This window comes from Solea senegalensis, linkage group LG6, assembly GCF_019176455.1.
Source record: "Solea senegalensis isolate Sse05_10M linkage group LG6, IFAPA_SoseM_1, whole genome shotgun sequence".
Lineage (NCBI taxonomy): Eukaryota > Metazoa > Chordata > Actinopteri > Pleuronectiformes > Soleidae > Solea > Solea senegalensis.
The window spans coordinates 7,465,048-7,483,810 of record NC_058026.1 but is presented as its reverse complement, the minus strand read 5'-3'; positions in this window follow the sequence as shown (position 1 = coordinate 7,483,810).

Below are 18,763 nucleotides of genomic sequence, written 5' to 3'. Positions count from 1 at the left end.
GTGATATTACCGTAATAACCACACGTTGGCTTTGACGTGCAACTTCTCAGCTTTCACACACGGCAAAGTGAGTCATCTGCGATACGCTCGGTGTGAAAGGGTTAAGTCTGCGCATACGACACAGCAGCACGTCACAAAGTACGAAAAACAAGTGCAGAGAAAAGTAAAACTGTTAATAATATTTACAGCTCATATTTCCGGTCCCTGTTCTCCCCCAGATTTGCATGCGTTTGAGCTCCACATTTGTCTTTGCCAGTGAACACAATTTAATATTAGTATAAATTACAAATGGAAGACTGATGTCCGGGACAGATTTTTCTTGCGGGAAGTTCAGACTCCGCCAACATTAATGTCCCCTGCCACTGTTGGAGGCATAAATCTCTTTTTCCCTCTTTTTGCCTTGAATCATATAGGGATATTGAATTACTCCCCTGCTCCGCACACATAGAGGCATTGTGCATTACATTGACTGATAAGCTGTCACCAGCAGTTTAACTTAGAGACATTCAAAGAGTAATACACCAGTTGAGGATAAACTAACCCCAGTCCCCTTAGAGTAAGCTATGGTGCTGTCACCGTGAAAAATACGACGGGGGCATTTCATATAACATGCAGCATCTGGCATCTGAAAATTGAGGAAAATACCTCTGAACAATGCTTGGTTTATGGCCGTTTTCACACCAGACGACAGTTTTACCCTTGATCATCAGGGGAACCCGGGGATCAGAGAACCACGGCACCATAAAACGCTGACATACAGTACAAGCGTCACTGTAATCTTTTAGCTGTGGAAACTTAAGTCATTAATGTATTTTGTTTTATTGTCAACACTAATTCTGCGCACACGTGATGGATGACATCCTTGCCATATTTACGAGAGCAGCTAAAGGGGCTCTTTTCAAGCTACAATCTGGGGGACGACCATTAACGGTCGAAGTTGGACCAATGGAAGCGGGCTGTCGCTCACTTGTCGTAGTTGGCCGGGGAGCGCGCCGATCCATCACAGCAGGTTTGGCAGCAGTGTGGCTCGTGGTGCTGTGAGCCACAGCGCTTCAGGGTGGTCTGTCCAATACAACATCTGCATGAGACACTCGGGCAGAGCAGCTGTGCACGGGCCTGCCTCTGTTTGTGTGTTAAAGTGCTGCATTGTTATTGTCTGGCCTCTGAATGAGACTGGAGACAATATTGCCCCATTAATAAAGCATTGCTTAGATTAAAGCACGAGGGGGGGAGAAAGTATAGTGAACACTTATGTGGGGATCGAAAATTCTCTTATCATTTTTTTATTCAAGTATCTTCCAATTTTCTTTTTGTCCTCTTGGAACTTGATGGTTGCATAAGAGCAAAGGCTTCTGAAGCCTGCGTGAATATATTTCCAAGCTGTGCCAACTTAACTCGCGCGGCACAGACACATCCTGCAAAGGATGGAGAACATTTAGAAGAAGTTATGTAAAAACAAGACTGCTCGAATTTGCCCCGTGTGTGATTTTATTTGCACAAACAGGGTCTCGATCTTCCGCGGCAAGCGGGGGTGGGAGCGACAAACCTTGACAAAGGTTGACAACTGTGCATATTAAGCAGAGATAGCAGGTTTTTGTCACGACGTCAGTGATAAGTCATGCACGTGGAGGACTTATCTTTTGAATATTTCTGCAAAGGATGAATTTGGTGTCCTTAAATCCAAGGCACAGTGTGACAAAGAGCCGCTTAAAGGTACGGCCATAAAAATGTGATATAGCAAAGGACTGCCACTGACTGAGAGGCTGAGGGAGGACATAAACAAGACGGATGCCCGTCCCCTTTAATATAACATAAAGACTGAGCTGGAGAAAATAAAACACCCCATTGTAATGAAATGCATTTACTGCAGCGCAGGCTTGAAATCAGGCAGAAGTGAGCGCAAACGTCAAAAGAGCTCTCCTGTTGAGCAGAGCGGCAGAATTAAGAGGCCTGATATCTAATCCATTTCCTGTGAAACCGGCGGTGTAGGGGACATCAAAGAGAGTTAAAGGGGATTCAGTGAGAGCTATTGGAGTGGCAAGACGGTGAAATATGGCACATTTGGTTTCTTCTCTCCCCCGGCACTGGGCCTTTGGAATAATTAGAGCCTAATTCTGTCTAATTAACGGACTCAATTACTCCTGAAGAAAGCTCATCAAAAAGATGGCGGGAAAGCAGAGAGGAGAATGGTAGTGTTTTTTCTTTAATTAATGAACTGAGTTGAATAACGGCCATGGAATTAAACATTTCCCCCAATGTGTATGAATTGCAAATTGGAGCATCGTTTTTTTTTTCCCCGAGACAGGAGCCCAGGGGCTAACGCTGCTGTCAAGTAGCTCTGTAAAAAGTCAAAGCGCCGATGCAGCACTAACAAATTACTTAGGATTACCATCTTTAGCACATGCGGAGGTCCTAACGAATAGCGATGAATTAATATGCCGTCTGTGTTCCGGGGCTCCCATTGGCTGCGAGTTTCACTGATCCTGAAAGAGCCAATAAAGCAGGCACCAGCGTGAACTTTATGGAACACTTTTCTTCCTGTACAATTGGTTGTCTGTCGATTGCATATTTCACGTCCTTGAGACGTTGATGTAAGTCTTGTTAAATTGCTCAGCTGAGATGGAGCTGTGCATACACAACTGTTTTCAGGGGTTGAAAACTTTTTATGTGCTATCAGGGCCGTGTGTCTTGTGTGTGCGTGAGTGTGTGTGCTGTGCTGTGCTGTGCTCAGCAGCTTTAAAGGCCCAAGGGTCGGCTAAGCTAACTCACTGCCTCAGCACTCTTCAGCTCAGCTCCTCAACACATTCGCTGAGGCACCGGGAAACAAACTTAAAGGCCCAACATTATCGCCCATATGTAGACAAGGAGAGAAACACAACAGCACAGGAGACATTTGTTTTCATCCTTAATGTCTAATTGAGAGGATCTTCGTCTACACATTAGGTAGAAACGTACATCTGGCCAGGACAGTATTTTCAACATGTCATGCTTTTAAAAATATACATAGAATGTTTGTGTTGCTCTTTCGTGTCTGTATTCCTTTTTTCTTTTTTTTTGCTGAAATTGCCCGGAGAAACCTCTGTAGTTTAATTGTTCCCATAACTCAAGAAATGGAGGTAGTTGAGCCGAGTTGAATTTCTGCTGAATTTAAAAATGTATTCACGTCGACGCAAGCGTTTTAAACTCTGTTACAGTACAATCGAATCCCAGTCATCTTTCTTTGATTCTTGGCTGTTGTGCATAAAACTGAAGAGATTGAAGAAAATAAAAAAAAGGGAACCTCAGCAAATACACACAAAGAGCCAGAGTCTCAAACTATAATATAATATTGCTCATAATGTTGCCCACCTGGTAGTAAACTGATTAACTTTAAGTAACAGTTGGTATGAGTGGGATCCATAAAAGATTAAAGAATACTCTTTATTGTGTTGTGCGTTTAATGTAAATAGGATTAATTAACAAAGAGCAGAATATACAAATTCCCTTTTTTTTTATCTGTTAGTATAAAAAGTAAAATTTCAGTATAAGACTGCAGAAAACCAAACACAGACCTGTTACCGGTTCATCACCAGAAAGTCCCCAATAACAATGTGTGAAATAATTTAATTGCACAAAATAACAGAAAATTATTGTAAATTCATAATATGATGAGGTAGACTAAGTATGATCAGTATATCACCCTGTATAAATGTCACTATACATTCATATTTTTTACATTACACTTGGAGACACAATATGAGTAGATTTATAATTATTTACTTCAGTAAAAATAGTCACAGAATTGGTCGGTTGCTATTTATCTACCACAGTTATTACTATTATTCATTCACTAGTGTTAACACATTAAGTCAATTATTGAGTGAAACGTGTGTCACTTCCTTTTTACTTTAATATCACATATCTATTTATTTCTGAATTAAAAGTCCAAAGGAAATTACAGATATCACAAAAAAAGGAATTCTTGCATTGCATGCTTTCCCTTGTTTCTTTTATCCCAGAAAGATAAAATCTAACGCCTGAAATATTTATGACTTTAGAGTAACACTTAGCTCAGGATCTGAATAACAGAGTGAGGGGGTCCTGCCTCAGGATACTCTTTGCTCTACCACTTTCCAAACAAAATGAAACATAAATAGAGAGAAGGGAGAGAAAAAAAAAATGAAAAGCTGCCGTTAAACTTCTGAGAGGCATTTTCTTCATTTGGTGTTAGATGTGCCATGACATGCCTTGTTTACATTTGGAATTGGGAAAAGAGGACTTTCAGATCATCCAATTAAAGTTGTACCCCTCCAGAGACCCAATGCCCTTCCTCTCCTCAGCTTATTGGGCAGCACCCACTGAGAAAAAGCATTTGAGTGCATTAACAGTAAATGAGGCCAACTTTGTTTTGTTCATTAAAGCTCCATTCTGAAGATGGCAAAATTGATAATAGGCAGCCGTAAGTATTACCAAATTTGCACTCTTAATTTGAAATGTTTCATATTTTGGGGGGCGATTGGTGGTGGTAATTGAATACATCCATAAGAAGAAAAACAGATATTGTTACGGTTCGACTGGCAATATAAAAAAGACGTATGATAGCCTGCTATTTCAGCACTGTCTCCAATGATCATCGTTTAGGAGCACCTACTGTGTTTTTAATATCCTGTAAATCTAATTAAGAAGCAATACTGTGGTTTTGGGGTTGTGTGCAAACATGTATCGGCCCGAAACACAATTGTGAAGAAGAACTGAAATTAGAAAGAAACTAAAAACCAACATCTAAGCCCTCATAATTGTTAATGTCGAGATGATAAAATCAATAACAAGAGTGTTTATTCGTTTAATCACCTTCCGCTCACTTTGTTTGAAGTATGGACATCCCTCACGCCATTTTAAGGCAGCTGATGAATAGTTAGCAGGTAGATGGAGTATTCCTCAACCTAAACACATTTAATACACTTGAGACAATGCAGATGGCTCGGGCTTCCCATCTGTTAAAGAAATGGTGCAATCTCAATCCTGAGGGTTGTTTCACTTTTAGACTGAATAGCATGTGGCAGGGCATAAACAGTATCCTAGCTTATAAAAGGCTTCGCTGGTTTTACCATTTGTAATTAGCAAAAAATAAACACCAGTAATTCGCCCCCTTGTAATAGCCTACAAGAAGTCATTAGTTCATCACATTAGTTTGTAAAGTTCAACGATAATTCTGGACGGTGGAGAGAGCCAAACATAGCTCTGACTGATAATGAGGCTCAAGTTAACCGTGTGCGTGCGTGTGTCTGTGTGTGTGTGTGTGTGCACGTGCACGTGTGTGCAACTGTTGCCACTGAAAAATGTTATGACGTAGGAAGCGGTTTGTTGGCAAAAGTGCTTTAAGAAACTTTTTTTTTCTCCCCCTACCTTATTTACACTCGACGACACAGAAGCAAAGACACACTAACAAGCTCACAGATACTCACAAAAAACACAAACACACTCGTACACAAAAGGGGCAGGTTCCACTGGGGGGCATCCATCTTATGGTAAGCACAGCTGAACCATTAACCTCATTAGTATAATGGTCACACATGAGTGGAATGCAGCCTCCATGCTTCATGATGGCAAATTGATGCTGATACACTCCTAATGTCGCTTTGATAAATATAGGCAGGAACAGGGAACTCACACAATACTGGTATATATCATTGTTAATGAAAAGAAACAACTGCTGCCATTAAAGTCTCCTGGCTGCTGATGGAGGTCTGTTTACCCACAAAAAAAATTGGTGATTTTTGATCTGTCGAGAAGATAATGTACAAACAGAATGTGATTAAAACGTGCACATAATGTGCTAAAATGTACGTAAACAGTGAATCCTTTAACCCTATAGAGATTCTCTGCTGCATTTACAGCCTTTCAAAGCCAACCGTGGTCCAGAATATTGAGTCAACTAAGAGCCTTAGAAAGACAGTCAGTGTGTCCACGGTGTGGTGCACAGGCCGTCTGCCATGACGGGGAGTGCGTGGCTCAGGCTGCGTCCCAGTGTCCTGCAGGCACCCTGTTAAAAATGTCACTGCAGGGAACGAAATGGCCACCCCAGGGCATCATGGCCCCCTTTTTTTTTTTCACGGAGATGGAACACAAATTGCATCCTGGCAGTCACGATGGCGCTCCAAATGTTAGATTTCAGTATCATTTCCTCGGCGCAGTGGCCTCAGAGAAAATAAATAAAGAATATGTTTATAAATATAAATACATTCAGAGGCGGCAAAACGTGTCCGATAGGGCAGTAAATGATAACACAGCGGGGAGTCATGTGGAATGTGTGTTTATCCCTTTGGAAGGCAATGACCTCTATCCCTTCTGACATTTACCCGTCGCCCATCCCCAGTCAAACCCCAGTGTGTGTGTGTGTGTGTGTGCGTCTTACTACTTTACAAGAAGCTAACACAACATGCCCCCGAGTGGTACCTTTTCCAGCTCGAGCCATAAAAACCACCAGCTTCAGCAGAATTTGGAATCATTCAGGATGAAACATCGGCAGTTCGGTATTAAGTGTTTTTGATAAATCACTTTTATGAGGAATGCTTGGAAAACAAACCGTAGATAAACTGCAGTGGGCAACGGCAAGTGAATTGCAGGAGAAAAATGTCTCCAGCACATTTGGATCGACATGTTCATTAGTCTTGCTTACTAACATATGGCATGAGGAAGAAGCAGCGCTGCTGCTGCTGCTGCTGCTGCTCCAGTGAAATGTGTAGCTTAAAGATGCTAAAGCACTGGCTTCCTATAGGAAACTCAAAGCAGACAAACAAGACAAAACAATAACAGTGGAGCGTGACATGGTACGTTATAGGTACAGGAAGTTGTTGTAGCACATCTCCTATTTGGTCTTTTGCCAAAGCTCCAGTTTGGGTCGGATCCCTGAAGCGCTAGCTTCGCACGTTCAAGCTGTTCCAACAGCCTGAGCGCTAACGGGCTAATGGGCTAATGGCTAATGGAAAGACTGCATCATGGGCTCTGTCTCAACAAACCTGCACAGTAACACGACACATGGCAACATGGCAACACAAACAGCGCCATCATTAATGGATCTGCGGGAAAACCAGAACTGGACAAATAAACCTGTTCTTGCAAACATCTGTCCAGCTCATTTTAATTATGCTCCACACAGTCCATCAGAACGACACGGAAATGTGTCTGAGCTGAATTATTTACTTGTTTACAGTTCCACGGTTGATTTTGTTATCACTTCACAAGGTTCATGAACAACCTGGACACCTGTAAAAGGACCTGAACGCCACCGTTGTGGTGGTGAGAGGAGCTTTTGTGCGGATTTAATGTTTATTTTTGAGCACAAACGACGTTGCACTGTGAAGCACATTTAGAAAACTGGAAATACTGTTATGTTGGGGTTAAATGGAATGATTTCTTCATGATTTATTTCTCCACCATCAGGTTTTGGGCCAGCTTTTCTATAGCCTAAATGATGACACTATAACAGTAGAAAATAATTTACTGTTATCTTAGAAGCCATTACTTGTATGAGCATTTCACTATTTTGTGTCGACAGAGGGGAGACAACTTAAAAAATGTTTGTTATTCATAACCAGCAATGATACATTTACTGCAACTATAACTCCAGCAACACAGATTACCATAACCTAGTTCTAATTCATACATTTTTCATTTATTTAAAGGTAACGGCCGATGTTCGTGAGTAGGTATGACATCTCCTGAAATCTCGTCCAAATTCCTTCACTCATTCATCTTTTTCGTGGACTCAATCATTCACATATTCAGTGGCTCCATGAGATGAACACCGGTTCTCTGCACTCAGTGAGTGAGTGTCCTGGTTAAGTTGTCAGTGGTGTAAACTACTGCTATCTAGTGGTGTGAGGGTCCATTACACTGCAGGTGGAGGGTGTTTCTCCCACAGATGACCAGTCACCAGCGCTTCTCTTTGCTTTGCTTTTATCTTGTGTTGCATGAGTTGGAAAAATATATAGGGTAGAGTGTCTTTATCTTCTTAAAATATATGCTATCTGCTTTCTTTTCTTTTTCCAGTAACAGCTTTTGTCAAGCAATCACATACAGACAGAGGACAAACTGTATTTACATTTACTTGTTTGGGTTTATACCTTTTATCTAAAGAGATGTGTATTTTCATGACATAATAATCATTACTAAAAAAGATCCATTCATGTTTAAGACAGACTTCAGATATATTCTTTAAGTGTTTCACCAGGACAATCATGTTTTCATTCAAACGTTGCTAAAGGCCAGTGCTAATTAGGGCACAGAAATTGTGTTAATTTTTTTCTTCATTTGAGGTTGAAAGCAAAAATCTTTACAGTGAAATTACTAAAGGCTTTTTTTTGTGTTCATATGGATAAGTCATAAGTCAGCACTCTGCAGTGCCATTAAAGCACCAAATAAAGGGAATTTATATATATATATATATATATATATATATACATATATATTTTAAATATATTATTTATCCATTCATCAGATTTCAGATTATTGGAAAAATCCATGCCAAGGACTAGTGAAGCTGTTCCGGTAACTTGTAGCGAACAAACCTTCCTGCAACTCTTTATCTGCCCTTATCTATGTTTCATATCACTGTGGTCTAGTCTTTTTGATGAAACATCTGGGAAAGACACTTGATCCCTGATGTAATTTCACTCGCTCCTAACTCTTTAATCAAACACCGGTGCCAGTTATGCTGCAGGATAAATTAAATACTAGTTAGTTCGCTGGACGGCGGCATGTTTTGGATTTCATTACTCCTCTCATAACGCATGCAAAAAAAGGATTCTTTCAACAAAAACTCTGAAACCACCTCCACTATTTGATACCCTTCCGATCACCCAGGCACCACTACACCCCTCCGCAGGACATCTCTACTGTCGCCCTCCCATCCTGTGTCCCCCCCCCCTGCTCTCTAACTGAAGTGTGGCGGGAATGAGTGATGAGCCAGTGTTTGGGTTAACGACAGGGATGGGGTGTTAAACCTTAAGTGTTTAATTAACCCCACAATAGGCCTGCCTGTCAGCCTGTGCCCATTCCCTTTTGATGAAGACTTCATGTGCGCGCACACACACACACACACACGATCACAGGCAAGTGTGCATGCTTATACAAATTCACATGAACACACTCAGGCACATAGGCCCCCTTGGCAGGTGCACGCAAACACACACACACACATTCATATATATATATATGAATGCACACACCAGCCCGGGAGGGGAGAGGACGAGGGAAGGGGAGTAAAGTGATAATGCTCCGCCACAAACGCAAGATTGCTTTTTTTTTCTCCCTCTCCTTCTCTAAAGTCCATTTTCTGGGTCACTGCATTGCATTCATTACTGTCTTTGAAGACATTGGCCTGGGAAGGAATAATGCTTCCCTTTCACTCGCACTGAGAGAGAGAGAGAGAGAGCAGAGAGTTGTGAGCACCGGAGTCAGGGCCAGAGGCCTGGGAGGGCGGGGAGGAGGGCGGGGATGCGGTAATATGTGACATCTTTATCTGGTTTTAATTTCAGTCATAAATATTGAATGCTTTATTTGCTCATCTGCAGCTGCCTCCACTCAGTTAGTGTTTGTGTCTCTTGTCTTTTCTGCTCTGCCAGCACACGCCATGTTTCTTATACGTTGTAGCTCGGGGCGAGAGCAAAAGGATTAGGTAACGATTTTTCCATTTTCAAATGAACTCCAAAATGGACTTTGGCCGATTGAAACACTAAAAAAAATAAATAAGTAAATCCAGCCTGTGGATCCCCTCCAGAGTGAATGAATATGAATGAACCGTGATCTAAAATACTTTTGTCTCAGATCTACATCAACAGACAGGGAGGGGAAGAGGCTATCGGCCGTTCACTGAGAGGGTGACACTGACATAGCGAACATTATGGGAGTCATCTCATCCCTCGGGTGAATCAATAGGTGCCATATGACACTGGCTCACCCATCAAGTTGTGTGGTGACTGGGGGTCTTGCTGGAAATTTGCTTAAAGCCTAGGCCAATTAACTTCAACATGACAGATTCAGGCAGCCAATGAGTGAGCACTTTGCATTCTGCCGCCTGCCCAACTCTGACAGTACAGAAGGGAAACCTCAGCTGTTAGACGGATGGTGAGCTGCTTTTGTGTGTCGTCCTGCATGAGCACATGCATCAACCCTTGTACATTTGCGTGTGCGTGCCAAGAGGAGTTGTGTGTGTTTGTTGTGTGTGTGTGTGTGGGAAGGGAGGTGGTGGTGGGGAGTAAATCTGCAGTGATTCAGGCCCTGCTCTCGCTCCTTAATGATGATGTCAATCTGTGAAAATGCACGCACACATTGGAGCTGTCAGGGCCTCATCAATCAGAGAGGGGTTTGTCAAAGGAGCGCAGGCCCAGATTAACGAGGCGGGGACAATGACGACGGGCCATTTGCATAGAAAATTACCCTCATCTTTAGGAAAGTAATAGCGCCAAAGAACAGAGGCTGACAATGGGGATGTAAGCGGGCGTTGTCGCAGCAGTTATAACAGAAAGCAAGCACTTTGATCTCTGTTTTTGTATTTAACTCGAGTGCAGGAACATAATTACAACACTGATTATTTCATATTTCACCACGTTCAACTCTTGAATACAAAACAACAAACTTCGCCTTACAGTTCGCCTGAGAGTAAACTGATTTAATCGGCTGCAACAAACTGAGGTGCCTTTGTGCTCTTCACTGCAGACTCCATCCTCAGACCTCTCAACAGAGGTACAACTTTAGCACAGCGCATGCCCCCTGCTGTCCATTTGCTTTCCTGCCCAAATGAGACAGTGATGAATCAAGTGGGTTTTAGCTGCGTTTTTATGAACTCCTCCAAGAATACACGGCGAGTCCATCTTTAGCCGCAGTTCCAGTGAGAGCTCCTCCCCTCCCAGCTTGCTCCATTGTCAGGCAGGGGACACAATGGTTAAGGCTACATATTAACTCGCTCTGTTGTTCACAGCCATTTGACTCTGTAGCCATCTGGCTGAATTGGCTTCGCTCTCTCAGACAAACAGGACAGTAAGGGTCAGGTCACCTGCAGGGACAGGCCAGAGTACATTAAGGCATAATAGCTGCGCTCCAATGTGTGTGTATTGTGAGTGTGCATCAAAAGGAGAATTGTCTCTGTTGATCATGTAGAGAGTTTGTTGTGCGAAGCAGAGACTATGAGTTTGTGTGGGTATGTGTGCGTGCCTCAGTGCCTTTGTGTTTGTCTGTGTGTAAAGGAAGGAAATAAAATGGAGAATTGTCCCACAGAGCAGCTATTTCCAAAGTTGAAGACACTGCGGACAAAATTCCAATTCTGAAAATCTTCTGCAGCCCAACAAGATCTTCAATCACAACTTCAACCTAGATCAACTTTTTTCCTTTTTGCACCTGAAAGCTACGAGCGTTCCATATGATCTCCCACCAACTGTAAGAGATACGTAAGAGCCACAACAGAGCCCTAACAACCCAGAGAAACAGGACTTATACAACCAAGGTTCCGAAGGGTTAAGTAGTAACACAATATTCACTCTAATAACAATTTGGATCACTTTTTTGAAATCACTTGTAACTTATCTATATTTCCAGTAATTTAAGGACCACATGCAGTACCTTCAGGACCCAAAAGGAGACCACGGCCCACACTTTGAGAATCACTGATGTAAAGTCTGTTGTGTGACTCAGAAGTGTGTGTGTGTGTGTGTGTGTCTGTGTTGGCACTGCCCGAGTTTGTGTATAAGTGCACGCTGTAACTTTTGCACCTGTGTAAGAAAAGAAAGTGGCTGCACACAGTTTGTGTCATTGTGTTTGTCCTTTCAGCGCCACAAGAGAAAGTGTATGTGTGTGTGTGGTGGCAGGGGGCCTTCCTCAATGAGCGAGAACAGGACAGTTAAGGTGTCACCGCCATGATGGAGAGGGTCCTCCTTCACAGGAGGCCAGCAGCTGCCAGGTTTTCAGCAGCTTGCACCATGGACTCCACATAAGTTAGTGGTCAGAGGTTTGGGTAATGTGTGAAGGAAAAGGCATGGAAAACATGAGATTTACAGCGGAGGTCAGGGGTTGGAGGTCAAACTGTGGAAGGTCAGAAGGAGCACTTTCTCTCTTTCAGACACACACACGCACACAAACGGAAGCACTAATGAAAGCTCGTGTTGAACAGCGTTTTCGTGCGCGTGCTTCACATTTTCTCTTAATTCAAAATGATTTAGAGAAAATATCTATTTGCTACTTCTCATTTATATATTGCAAACACAATAATATTATTTATTTATATATATTTATATATATATATATATATATACAGAGAGAGAGAGAGATAGAGTCAACGTCAGCTTCAGTTAAATATTATTCATAGGTTTAAAACAAGCGAGTGTCGAGTACGACCACATGACATCAAAATACTAACACAAGGACTACAAGAACATTATCCAATATATACCTATAATTATTATCTGCTGATTATTTTCTTGTTTAGTCAATAAAGTATTTTGTAATTAAAATGCAGAAAATGTAAAATGTCGATTAGAGTTTCTGAAATTTTAATTCAAACTGATTAATAGATCATCAAAAGAGTTAATTAATTAAATAGCTAAGCATGCAATTCAGAAATAACAATTCCACTTTGGAACCCAAGTGCAATACAGCTCACTGGAGAGTGAAGCTAAAAGCCCGGTTCAGAAAACAAAAAGCAGCCACAAGAAAAGTTATCCAAAAAACAACAGACACACGGGTAAATTAAAACTAACAAACAAGGTAATCTGGCAGGGACTGACAGTCTGAAAGTGACCTGAGGAAACAAAGAAAAAAGTGTCACCAGTAAACAAACGGGGAGTAAAGACCGACCGAAAAACAAGACGCATTCACTGAAACGAGGAGGTTAAGTCAACAAAATGCAACGAGTGCAAATCCCAAACGCCAATAAACGCAAGACAAAAACAAATGTCTTGAAACAAATCAGAATAATGAAAGTGCAAATAAATCAAAGAACCAGAAATGAATCAAAAGGATGAGGTTCAGGGTTGTGACAATTGTTGCAGCACCAAATAAAATACAATTAAAAAAAATATCTGAATAAAATATACAACAATTAAATTGTAGCCTTTGAAATTTACTAATTGCATTTTTCCAAATTCTGATTTTGATAAAAAAAAAATTACTTATTCAGTCCCTGTCAGAATGTTTTAATTAAGAAATAAAGTCACCCTATGCTGACTTTATTTCTTAATTAATTAATGACACAGTTTTATTTGTAGTATTAATTTTAGTTTTAACAAAGTTTTAAAGGTAAAACAAACTAGTGTCACTGTTTCACTGAGGTCTGATTAGAAAACGACTCGTATGTAAAATAAAGTGGTCTGTTCCTGATTCAGTAAAATTCTGTATCTGAATCTTTATTTTATTGAGTTTAAAATAGTAGAATCACTTTAGACAAGTGTAACATTTTAAATGAGGATAACTCCAATTTTAGATCACTCCAAAAAGATAAACATTACAGGGAGCAAATCAGTGTCTGCTATTTGTTTTGACTTGTTTTGAAGTAAAAAAAAGTAAATCTAATATACTCCCTGCCACCTTTACAAGCCAAACCAAAAAAGGGCCATGCTACAGATTTCACCTCTGTGACCCTTTTTCTGTTCAAAAAAAAAACAGCAAGAATAGACTCTTGAATCCTTTTGTTCTAAATGTTCATGCTGACCTTTAAATCTACTCAGAGAAAAGTATCTCCACAAACTGTGTTTAAGGCCACTAAATAAATAAAGAGGCTCATTAATCACCTCTAGATCAGAGTAGACACTTTAACACCCTGACAGTCGACTTGGCATCCCTCCTTATTACACTGTCATGGACCAATAAACACCCGTGCCAGCACCACTCCACCAATCAAACATCTGGCATCTGCAGGTCGTTAGGGACGACGACGAATCAGATCCTTCGCTCGCACAAAGCAGGGGGAGTCGGCACAGTGCCCGGACCCTCCTAATCTCACCAATGGGAATGCAGCACTCCTTGTAATCCAATTAAAGGAGCGTAAGCGGTTTGTTAGACACTGTGTGTGTTAATGTAAGCACTATCCAATATACTCTGGGCTGGTAACAGCATGGCTGGGGATACACTTTGGTCCGTGGAACATAGGAGTAGTATACAGCTGCAGGGGCTGCTGTGGTAATATCAGCATCAGCACATTTCCATGGTATTTGCTTTGGCCTTTTGGAGTCTCATTTGTACCATCTCAAACCAGGCTTGTGAACACAGCAGAGGGAGGGGGAGAGAAGGGCCTATAGCTCTCAGAATGATAATACTGCTGACCTTTGGTTGTTCTTTCTCAGGCCTGATGACGAAGACAAAAGAGATGAAGTACGAAAAGGTCATCCCACAAAGTCACTGACCAAACCTGTGGCCGGCCTCCAAATGTGTGTTGTATATATTATCAGTACTTTCTGAAATGAGGATGCAAGTAGTGACCAAGTGGCAAACATTTATCAGACCGCGATCTCGTGTCGAGATTCTCGACTATGCCGATGCCATGTTGAGGTACCATATTGCACCAGCTGTCAGTTACACCGGTGCCCACTCACATGTGTATCATGGGCTATCAAAGAAAACCTATCATTTCCCCTGTGCCTAAATTACAGTATAAGACCTTTTTGCAACTTGTGGAGTAAAACGTTGATTAGAGTTTCTCCAAATTTTAAATTCAAACTGATTAATCGAGCATCAAAATAGTTAATGAATTAAATAGCTAAGCTAATATAAATAATAATAATAATAATAATTGACAAGTGCAAGGTTTAAAATGAGCATAAAGACATTTGCTGCTTTTGCTGTCACTCCAAATAATTTAAAAAATGATTCATTAAAATATGAATAAAAAAAAATACGGGGAGCAAATCAGGATGTGGACTGTGGAGTCGCCCCCTGGTGACTATTCAATAAAGTCTTACTTCCTGATTAGTTTCACCCGGGAAAACGGGAAGATCAGTCTATGGTGATATAAGGACAGTGATTTGATTGTTACTCACTGTGTGACTGTACAGCAATGCGTCTAAATTGCCATTTTACCAAGAGTCATTTAATCACTGTAAATTTGTACCATTTAGATGTAAAGATTAGTTTTTCACCCTCACTGGCACCTCCTATTTCCTCAGATCCAGCAGCTGCACGTGATCACTCTGCATCTGACATGCAGGAACTTAATCATATCTTCTTTTTCCCCCCCCTCTTTCCCAGATGCACTGGATTGAACTTAATTAGATGCTACATCACCTCAGTGAGGGGCTGCATGGCAAATCTTATTAAGAAAAAGCAGTGTGTTTCTCCGACGCTCACTGATTCTTTTACATCTTGGCGTCTGTGGGAGAAAACCCCGCCGAGGCGTATTCTCCAGCCCCTGTAACTAATGACAGCGTTGCCCAGATCTGACAGTGAGCTGTGTCTGTATATTGTGCTTAATATCATAATAATAATGAGAGCAAATTAGAACAATCAATTTCCATGGCCGGTTGTTGATTGGAGGAGGAGGTGGAAGTGACAGGCGGTGATCCATCATCCTATGCCAGTCACATTAAGGAGAGCGCAGAGGAGCAGATGGGCTGGGCCGGAGGCCAGCGGCAGCCAATGGGAACAGACAAGAGGGGAGGAGGGAGATCCATTACACCCAAATCAAGTGTTAATGTAGCTGTGAAGCGGGTAAAACACAGAGCAGAGAGGAGAGGAGAGAGGGGATGACGGGGCGTCGGTGAGACTTATGACTGGTTCAAGCCGACTCCTCAGTGAGTGTGTGTGTGTGTGACTGTATTTCAATGTTGTTTTTTTAGCTTGAATCACTAATGGGGTGGGGGGCGGGCGACCGTCTCACTGACATGCGATGTGCATTCATTTTTCGTGATTGTATCATTTCATTTTGGTTTAAGGAGGAAAAGAAAATCTAATTTATTAACACAATCGCATCACGACACTTGTAGAAGAACTGAAATTGAATTGAGATAAAAGTATATGATCCCAGCCATAATCCCTGATAATCTCATAACCACTAGTATAAACCAAACCTCACGCTAAATGCCCAGCATTTGATCCTTTGTCTCAGTCCATAATCACAGTCATAATCACAGGCATCCTGAAGTGAAGCTCACATCCCACAAGAGGTCGCTGAAATCTCACTTCCCTCTGCTCTTCCACGGGCACCGTCTCTAAAATATTCACCATCACAATGACAAACACTCATGCGTCGCAGTCATGCGACCACAGCGTATGAACCTAAATAAGCATGTGAAGGCGAAGAATCAAAGATTTTCTGCCATCAGCTGCTGACCTCACTGCAAACACAGGGAAGATCATTATCGCCGTGGTAACAATTGTGGAAATAATTAGCACAGAAGTGAGGCTCGTTTGATGAGAGTCACTCCACCTCATGCTTCTTAAATGTGTCGGTGACGCGTGACCTCACACACGTCTACACAGATACACACTTCATTTCCCCTGACATGTGTTCATCACACACACTCACTAACACAGTCATCACTCAGCAGTTAATGTCCCAGGCTCCTGTTGGAGTTGCTCAGCTACACAGCCAACTGTTCAATTATAAAAAATCGGAGGAATCAACACTGAGCACATTTCCGCCTTTTATCAGTTCAAGTTGGACTCTTTCTCTGTAATCCTATTTCTGCTAAACGATGGCATGGGGCGAGTATATTAGATTTCATCAGCAGCCATCAATCATGGCTGCACTTAACACGATCAGCTCCCCAGTTTATTCAGGGCGAACAATGGGGGACAGGCACGTCCCGCCTGCAACCGAGTAAATGAGGAATTTAAATACTGCACAAGAGACTACGGCGGCTCGGAGGGAGCTGACTGATTAAAGGCCACAATATCTGCCTATCTACGCAGATGATCTGTCAACGGGATGCAAGACGAGGCTTATTGAAATAATGGGCTGCTAATGTGAGGTTACTCTGCACGCTGCGCACACACACACACGCGCGAGCTCATGCTCGCTGCCGCAAAATGCCTTTTCCACTCCGTGCACTCACGTGCACACGCACGTGCACACGCACGTGCACACGTTCCCCACCAGACCATCTCCTACTGTTTGGTATTGATGGGTAATTTATCAAAGGACATCTCATTCTCTGCTGAGAGAAGACTTAATCATGTAGTCCCAGATCCTGACGACGATCTTGGTATTTATCCCTCTAGTGAGATCTTTTATTCATTTATTTCAAGTTTTCTTTTTATTGCCAACATTCTGGGTGATTTTTCACCTAACTCTGGTGCTAATTTGCAGGACTCTGTATGAGGTAAGAGATGGACCAACGCAAAGGTCAACACTGCCTGCTGCAGTTAATCTATTTTTAGCAGTGGAGAAAAGAGTTTCTGGTGAGGAAGCGTCCATGTACCAGTCATGGAGTGAATAATAAAGTGTGGGCAATACTTATTTACATTATACAGCCACTTTATTAGGTACACAGCACACCTAATAAAGTGGCAGCAGTGACACTCTGGTCTGCTGCTGCCGTCCATCTGCTTCAATCTTAATGGTCTGCAGAAAGCTTGGTTGTAACAAGTGGATATTCGAGTGCCTTTGACCTCTTTTGACATCAACAGGGCATTTTCTCCCAGAGAATTGCTGCTCACTGGATATTTTCTCTTTTTCTGTAAACCCTAGAGAAGGTTGTGTGTGGAAAACCTCAGTAGAAATGTAGCAAAGCTTGTGAACTACTTCAGGCAGTCATCGAGAGTTGCACCACATTCAGGTGACACGCCTCATTCACCGCAGTACATATCAAACATACCCTTCCAATTTGGTGGTCTATTTGAACTGCTTCACATCCCTCCCTCCCTCTCTCCCTCTCTTTCTCTCGGCCTATCACTTCAATTATCCTCTATTCCACTAGTGCTGCCTGTTTGTCATGATTTACAAAAATTAGGACTCACATGTGCAAAAAAATCAATTATACCAAAAAATAAAAACAAAGTAAAGTAAAACATAAGTGGCAGAAACTAAATGGATCAGAACTCAAATACCAAATACCAAAGAACTCCATGGACTGAACTGAACAAAGTGAACTGAAACAAATGAACCAACAAAAACACTGAGGAGCACGAGAGGCAAGACAGGAAGTCTTTAAATCCGAAGGTCCCCCAATTGGGGACACAGGTGAGCACTCAGTGAATTATAGTGGAATACTGCACTAAACATGAAAGAATGTAGTGATATTGCACATCAAATTAAACAGCAGAGACTGTATAAGCCTATTTGAAATGTGACAAACACACAGCTCAAATAACAACTACATCAATTACTACACCTCTGTGTCAACCCACCTAAAACACTAGGACATGTTATTCGGAACACACAACTCGAATGACAGCAGAGACTCCAAGGATTCTGAAGATATCCGTCAAAGCACTCTACACCACAGCAGCAAGAGAGAAAACGCCAAAGAATAAAGACAACGGAATCCTCCGCCGAACGACGGCTGTAAGAATTGCTCTTACCTTTGATGTTCTCTGTCAAAAGTTGATATTCGACTTCCTGTGTTACACTCAAATCAAACAGGGAGTATTTGGACCCTGTCAAAGTCACATGCTGGCTTTCTGCTGATTCTGATTGGTTGACAGTGCTGTCAATCACATTTTGGCTACGATCCTATTTGCTCTAATTATTCAAATCTCACTCAAATCGGCCAATCCCTCACGGAGATCCAGTCTTGCTACTGGGATACAGCTCAGTGCAGCCACCTTGTGTACATTTTTAGAAATGGGAACTATATGG